Here is an 8,279-nt window from a genome sequence, read left to right as displayed (position 1 = left end):
AACTGGCAGCGGTTGAAGCCTGCTAAGGTAGGAACAGAGGGTGTTGGTGGAATCTGGCACTTTTATCATGGTACAGAGCTTCAGGTTAATTTTAGGTTCTTAAAATGTTCTCATTTTCCTCCTCCAAGGGTGGAGGAATATATACAGGGTTGTAAATCTTTCTCGATTTTCTTGTTTTATCTTTTCGTAAGCCGCTTTGAGGTGTTTTACAATCAAACAATGTATAAATCTATCTCCCAACATCGTTATGGTTTAGATTAGATCAGCAATAAAATTTATACCTCAATTTTATATTAAAATAATACACAGAGCAGCTTACAGCAAACTACAACAAAAACTGCACACTGAATACAGTGACCCCTCAACTTATGTGGGGGTTGTGTTCCGGGGATCACGCTTAAAGCCAAAATCATGTATAGTCAATACCCACTGGGCTCAATGGTGTGTGGGATTGCCAAAATCATTTTTCACAGACTTCCATTCCCTTAAAAAAATTAATTTTTGCAAAGCACAGAAAGCTGAATGCGCACAAGTTAGAAGTGTGTACGTTGTGGGCTCACTGCATAATAAGAGCAAGAACTACAATATTTTCCAACTCCTCCTCTTACCATCACCATAAAAGCAGAGTTTATTGGGCTTGGACTCAGATCTCCTCTAGGATCAGCCCAAAATGTGCCATCCCTATGGCATCAGCCCAGTCCAGGTGTCAGTTCTTCACAATCTCCTTCATTCTGTTCCGGACACCTATTACAGGAGACTGCCTATTAGGACAGTTTGCGGGGGGGGGGGGGGGGGAATAAATCTCTGTCATATCCAGTATCTGCTAAGGAAAGATGGAGTCGGTGGGACTCTGGCTTTCCTTATTGTAGCACACAGGGACACAGTCACACCTGATTTCTTTGGTTGTGACACATATGGAAAAAGTGGTCCTGCAGCCATGGAAATAGGTTTCTGCCAGATATACCTGGTTTACAATAACACTTCCCCTTCATGGCTCACCTGAAGGAAAAACGACACAAGAGAGTATCACCTGTAAACAATCAATAAACATCCATAAAAATGGCAAAAGTAGTGTCTTTCCCAAATAGGTTTTATCTTAAACAATAGCAAACACAGTAAATAAAGAGTTCATTTGTAATAATATCAGTGGTACAGTGCCCATTTCTTCTCTTTCCAAAACAGATTTGATCTTGAACAATTGCAAACACAGTAATAAAGACATTGTTCTCTTTCTATGCTCCTCCTGATGGAAACATGCAGGTGGGGACAGATATACCCCTGCTTTGTCTTCTCTTGTATATTATTTACTACAAAGCTCGATGACTAAGCTGTTTAGTGACGAAATGTCGGATTACTGGAATGACGTCAGAGCACTGAACCACTGGTATAGCACAAGTGGACTCTTTCTTTATTGCGTTTGCTGTTGTTTAAGATAAAACCTATTTGGGAAAGACACTACTTTTGCCATTTTTATGGACTTATTGTTTGTTTACAGATAGATGCCTGGGTGATATTATCTTGTGCCAATTGCAGTAGTCATGGTATCACCATCCCATTCATTGTTTTATTGTTACACCTGAAGGAAAGCCTGACTGTGTGAACTGTCCCCATAGTCCTAAATTTATGTGTTATACTGCCTTCCAGAGCTCAAATTATGGGGTGAAAGCAGGAAGGGCCGTTGATAAGGCCCATCTTGCTTCTATTAAATTTTCAGCAATTCAAGCACCCCACACTCACTTGTAGCTTCCTGAAAACAGTATCTAAAAATGCAACTGCCAAACTACATTCCAATATAAAAACAAAACAATGTTGCACCCATTGCATAGACCTGGCTGGTTTGGAACAATGTGTTCCACTGCTGAAACTGTCTTGTCCCACTAGGGAGGGGAGGGAGACAGCAATTTGTTACTGTTGGGGGGATTAGAATTTGTAATGTTATTTACTTTTTAAAAAGAAACTGAGAGGTGTACCTCTGAGAAAGACCATGGCACCCACATCAAAGGAAGGGACACAGTAGTGTAACCAGATTGAAAGGAAGGCACAACTTCTTCTGTACCTTTCATATTTGAATAGAAGAGGGGATTTCTCCAGAAGCAGCTTCTGATGAAGAATGAGAAAAATTGTACACCTGAAAGTATTCTACATAGGAAATCTGTCTTCTCTTCGATGCAACTAGATGAAACATCAGTAGATTTGTGATGGGATCTTCCATCAGGTTTTTTTTTTTTTGAGAAGGCAGGGAAGGGGAACTGTTTTAGGCAGGGGAACTGTTTAGGGAAGCTTTTAATGTTTAATAGACTATTGTATTTTAATATTCTGTTAGAAGCCTCCCAGAGTGGCTGGGGAAACCCAGCCAGATCGGCAGGGTATAAATAATAAATTATTGTTATTGTTATTATATAACATAAAAAAAGATATGGGTGGGGAGTTGAATTGGATTAGAGCTGCATTGTCAATCCTCCCTCCACATCCTTCTTCCCATTTAAATAGATCCCAAAAGTATAATTTGCATCTGTAGTATCTTGCCCTTCTTGAGGAAAATAGGTGTGAGGCTGTAGACTAGAAAAATGACAGGAAAGGCTGTCTAACAGCATTGTGGCCTCATGGTGCTCTAAAGATTTAGTTCCCAGCATCCCTAAACCATTGACCACGCTGCCTGGAGCTACTAGGAGCTGGCATCCAAAACATATGGAGAGCACCAGTTGGGGAATGGTGTGCTATGCTCCATTTATATTTTAAAATGCAGGAGAACATGGACCTCCTCCTCTCTCACCTGTTTTGACACTGTTTCAGTCTTCATCAGACTGTCAGCTAATTTATAAGACTGATTTATATGGGATCTAGGTCAAGGTGTTGTATTTATACAACCCAGAACAGATCTAGGCCAGCTATTTCAGGACATTGACTAATCAGCCAGGGATAAAGGGTTTCCTCACATCTAATGTGGTAGGTCAGATAAATTCACACCCTGGCAACTTTGAATTTTTTTTTAATTTAAGGAGTCGTGAGAGTGTTTTTAAGGTGGTGGGTTTCAAGATGGTCCTATTTTACATTAAATGACAGATGGATGAAATGATAAATCCAAACGGCATTAAAAATAAAGTAATGTGACTATTATGGAACAGTACAAAAACTAGAAGCTCAGAGTCCAGCCACTTCAACCTTAACCCCAACCTATTTCCATCTCTCTGTCCCAGCCCGTTAGCTGTCAGCTCAATACAATTTTGCTCATCCCTCATCAACAAAACTCTTCAAGAAAAGGCAAACAAAATGATACAATTAATTGTTGGGTCCTAGAATATGGGCAATATTTCTCCCTCCCTTTTATGGTAATTTCTGGGGAGTTTCAGTCCTCCCTGTCCAACCTTTAGAGAGAAGTTTTGGTCTGTTTTCATAGAGTTATAGAATTGCTCTTCTGGAATCCCTGGAAGTTTCATCTGCAATGACCTTAGAGATGACAGATTATTGCCCAGACACCCTACCAAAAGTTTTTGACTAGGGCTGTGCATGGACCACAAAACTGGTTTGGACTCCCAATTCAGCACCTAATAAAACAGTCTGATTCTGCTCAGGCTAATTCTCAATCTGCTCAATTCATTTCAGGGATCCAAGTCTGATTCATTATCCATTTGTTATTATGAATTCTTTTTTAAAAAGACCTGCAGCCTTTTCCTTTTGCAGAAATGAATGAAATTTGCAGGGATAGTAGCAACTCCAGGGTGAATAAAGCCTGACAAATTACAGGCAAATCCAGAAGCTTTTGTTCTGGACACTTATAACTCTTTTTTACATTTCACCAGAATTGGATGGAATTCACTGGCAAAGTCACCTGTTCTGAGGGCACGAATCTTTCCAAATTTTAGAAGGATAGTTGTGGTGGTTTCCCCACAAAGACAGCTGTTACAGTTTGGGGTAGGGGTGGGAAATAATAATAATAATAATAATAATAATAATAATAATAATAATAATTTTTTATTTATACCCCGCCCTCCCCAGCCAAGGCTGGGCTCAGAGCGGCTTACAAGCAATAATAAAAACAAGTTGAATGATTACAACTCAAAAACAAAATTAAAATACAACATGAAAATATTACAACATTAAAATAAAATGTAGCCTCAACGCAGGAGGAGAAGGAAAGACAAAAAAGGAAGAGAGGGAGGGAATCAAATTGGCTCCAAGCCAAAGGCCAGGCGGAACAACTCTGTCTTACAGGCCCTGCGGAAAGAAATCAAATCCTGCAGGGCCCTGGTCTCATGAGGCAGAGCGTTCCACCAGGCCGGAGCCAGAGTTGAAAAGGCCCTGGCTCTGGTTGAAGCCAATCTAACTTCCTTAGGGCCCGGGACCACTAGGGTGTTGCTATTTATGGACCTTGAGGCTCTCCGTGGGGCATACCGGGAGAGGCGGTCTCGTAGGTACGAGGGTCCTAGGCCGTGAAGGACTTTAAAGATCAAAAGCAGCACCTTAAATCTGACCCTGTACTCTACCGGGAGCCAGTGCAGTTTGAAAAGCACTGGGTGAATATGCTCCCATGGCAGAGACCCCGTGAGGAGCCTCGCTGCAGCATTCTGCACCCGCTGGAGTTTCTGGGACAGCTTCAAGGGCAGCCCCGCATAGAGCGAATTACAGTAGTCAAGCCTGGAGATGACCATCGCATGGATCACTGTGGCCAGGTCGGGGCGGGAAAGGTAAGGGACCAACTGCTTGATGTGGCGAAGGTGGAAAAATGTCGCCTTGGCTGTTGCTGTAACTTGCGCCTCCATGGAAAGGGAGGCGTCAAGGATTACACCCAAACTCTTAACGGAAGGCAATGGCACTAATTGGGCCCCCGCAAGAGAAGGGAGTTGGTCCCTCATCCCCATGCCATCCCGACCCAGCCGTAGGACCTCTGTCTTTGAAGGATTTAGTTTCAATCGGCTCGCACGAAACCATCTAGCCACAGCTTCCAAGCATCTGGTCAGTGTGTTCAGGGCCGAGTCGGTGTGGCCATCCATCAGTAGATAGAGCTGAGTGTCATCAGCATACTGGTGACAGCCCAGCCCAAAGCTCTGGATAATCTGAGCAAGGGGGCCCATAAGGATGTTAAAAAGCATCGGGGAGAGAATTGCGCCCTGCGGCACTCTACACACCAAGGAATGGCGCGACGACATGTCCCCGTGTCAAGGGACAAATTGATAATTTCAACCAGGGGGGTCCGCGCAACATCTGGACACTCCCTAATCAGCCAAGATGGGCACGGATCAAGGAGGCAGGTGGCGGGCCTACCAACTTGGAGGAATCTATCCACATCAGCAGGGAGTATCCGATCGAAATGGTCCAACACTGGACCTGAAGTCAGTTGAGGGGCCTCCAGTTCAGTAACTGTATCTAAATTGGCAGGGAGGTCACGGCGGAGCAACAGGACTTTCTCCGCAAAAAAGCTCGCGAATGCCTCACAGCTGTGGGTCGAATTTGTGCTTAAATTTGGTTGTCCTCCTAAGAACGTTATTGATCTAATTATTCTAAAAAGTTGTGCCGGGCGAGAGCTAGCGGATGCAATGGAAGCTGCAAAGTAAGATTTCTTAGCAGCTTTCAAAGCCATCTCATAGGCTTTCATAGGCGTCCTATAAGATGTTCTTGAGGCTCCGTCACGAGTCCGTCGCCATACTCGCTCTAGCCGTCTGAGATCCTACTTCATTTCCCAGAGCTCCTCAGTAAACCAAGGAGCCCGGTTTCGACGGGGTCGCAGAGGGCGCTTAGGCGTGATCTTATCAATGGCTGCCAAGAGCCGGTTATTCCAGTCCTCAACAAGGTCATCTAATGAGTCACCAGGAGGAGCAGGGTCCCGCAAGGCTTGTCGGAATCTATCAGGGTCCATCTGTTTTCGCGGACGAGCCCAAATAGGTTCGCCACCCGAGCAGGGGAGGAGCGGGAAGTCAATCTTGGCTTTCAGAGCGTAGTGATCAGACCATGGCACTTCCACAGGGGGAAGCATGATCACATCTATGCCAGCCCCAAAGATCAGATCCAGCGTGTGCCCTGCTTGTTGAGTGGGGCCCAAAACAAACTGGGAGAGCCCAAGTGTTGCCATGGAAGTCAGTAGGTCCAGAGCCTGTGAGGAGGGAGTGGCATCGGCATGGACGTTAAAGTCTCCCAAAACCAGTAGGTTTGGGAACTCCAAGGCCCAGCCCACCACCACCTCCAGCAGGTCTGACAGGGTGGCTACTGGTGTGATGGGTTGTCGGTACACCAGCCAGACAGCCAAGCTCTCCTTGGTGCCCCACACAAGACCAACACATTCAATGCCGGAGATCGCCGGTGATGGCAGAGCTCTGAAAGAGCAATCCTCCCGGATTAACAACGCTACTCCTCCCCCCCAACCCACAGTCCGCGATTGATGGAGGACAGAGAAACCTGGGGGTGTTATCTCATGTAGGGAGACTATTTCGCCTTCCCATACCCATGTCTCCGTCACGCAAGCCAGGTCAATCCCCTGAGAGACAAAAAAGTCACGCATGGTGGTGGTTTTGTTGCCTATGGACCTGGCATTGCACAGGACCAATGATGGAGGTGTGTAATCCTTGCTCTCCCTAACCTCATCCCTTGGGATGGGGCGTAGATTGGAAGGGGTTTGAGGATTACTGCATCTCGAAACCCTTCGCCGATAGAGATATTTAGCCCCACCGCCATTCCTCCCTAGCCCTTCAATAGTGGAAATCCCAGACCCCATACTAGCCTCCCCAATAGAGGGGTAACATCCCCTCAATAACAAGTCATCCTTGGGCCAGGACTCCTGGGTCAAAATGGTATGGGGAAGAGGTGGAGGTTTGATGGGGTAAGTATCCCTAGAAGATAAAACCCAACCAACCACACCCCAAGTAGGGAGGACAGTCCCATGGTGTTTCATTAACTGTCAATCCCCCTCTCCCTCCTGAGTTGGTTGGAGGATTGTTGGTTCTATCTGCGGCTGTGGGAGTATTAATGAGGTATGCGCTATTAAATGTGGATCACTGGCCAACAAAGAGCCAGCTTCGGAAAATCTGTCCATCCTGTCTCGCCAGGAGTACAGTAGAGAAGGTTGATCATTCTGATAGGTTTTTGGAACATTAGGCAAAGGTCCAGATGTAGATTCGGTGCTGGATATCTCCAGATTGTCAGCAACATAGAGACGTGAATCATTTAATCTCCCCATGTTTTTGTGTGTGCAATTGTTCTGGAAATTGCAGGCATGTAATAGATGCCTTTGCATAAGAAACCTGCCCAATTGCAGACAAAGAGGTCCAGGGACTTCTCGATAATCGTATGATTTTAAGGTAACTGGGGTGTGAAACCTGTCAAGTCTGGTATAGATACTAGGAGCCTGGCCTGGTTAAAGGAATTAACCAGCAACTTCAACTTCAACCCCCTGTTCCTAGCTTCTCCATATGCTTCAACCCTACAGCTGCCCATGTGGCCCCAGCTGGGTTTTGACACCTGCCAACCCTAATCTACCTTCTTATTTAAATCCACTGCTTCTTACGGCACCCTTGCGGTGGTTAGGTCAACAAATGCCCTTACCTTTCTAATCAGCCCTTGAAATACTTGGAAACATCGGGAGTGTGGGCAACAAGTGATTTCATTTATTTATTTGGGTCCAATCCTTGGAACGGTGAAATATGTATCCAAAGCATTTTGCGTATTTGATTCCGCCCTTGAGCAGCACAGCTGGTAAGACCCTTGAACAGAGCTCAGTATATTTGGCTCCTGTACATAATCAGACGCCTAATAGCATACACAGATGTAGGTAACTAGGAAGTGCCAATGTCTGCTAGCAGAGGCCTCCATGACCCAAGCAATTAACCTTATATTAACGCCTTTAACAAAGATCATCTGTTACTAGTTTGCCTTTAGTTTTGAGTTTTGTGTGCAGGCGGAGGCGGGTTGATTCCCCAGTGTCATCTAAGACTGGGAAGTATTGTATTTTTAAAACATGTGTTTGTTTTTAATACCCTCATTTGGCTTTCTCATATAAGGGCCAAATAAAGCCCTTGTGGTCTATAGTAGCTGCATTTTAGAAGCTTGCAGAACTAATTATCTGGCTTTTAAATATAGTTCACAAATGCATAGACATTTGGATTTTTATTTTTTTGGCAATAATCTACAGATTGGCTTATTTCCAGCTGCTGCTTACAACAGACCAGCTTCTTTTTAAGCTTGTATTAGTCCTTTCTTGTTGACCGAATCTGATGGATGATAAATGCATAGAAGAGTGTGCATTTGGGATGGTCCCTACTGTCTCAGCCTTCGACTCCCATGTATTCATC

This window comes from Podarcis pityusensis (genome assembly GCF_964106645.2).
Source record: "Podarcis pityusensis genome assembly, chromosome: 11".
Classification (NCBI taxonomy): Eukaryota; Metazoa; Chordata; class Lepidosauria; order Squamata; family Lacertidae; genus Podarcis; species Podarcis pityusensis.
The sequence above is the reverse complement of the archived record's forward strand: the minus strand, read 5'-3'. Positions refer to the sequence as shown.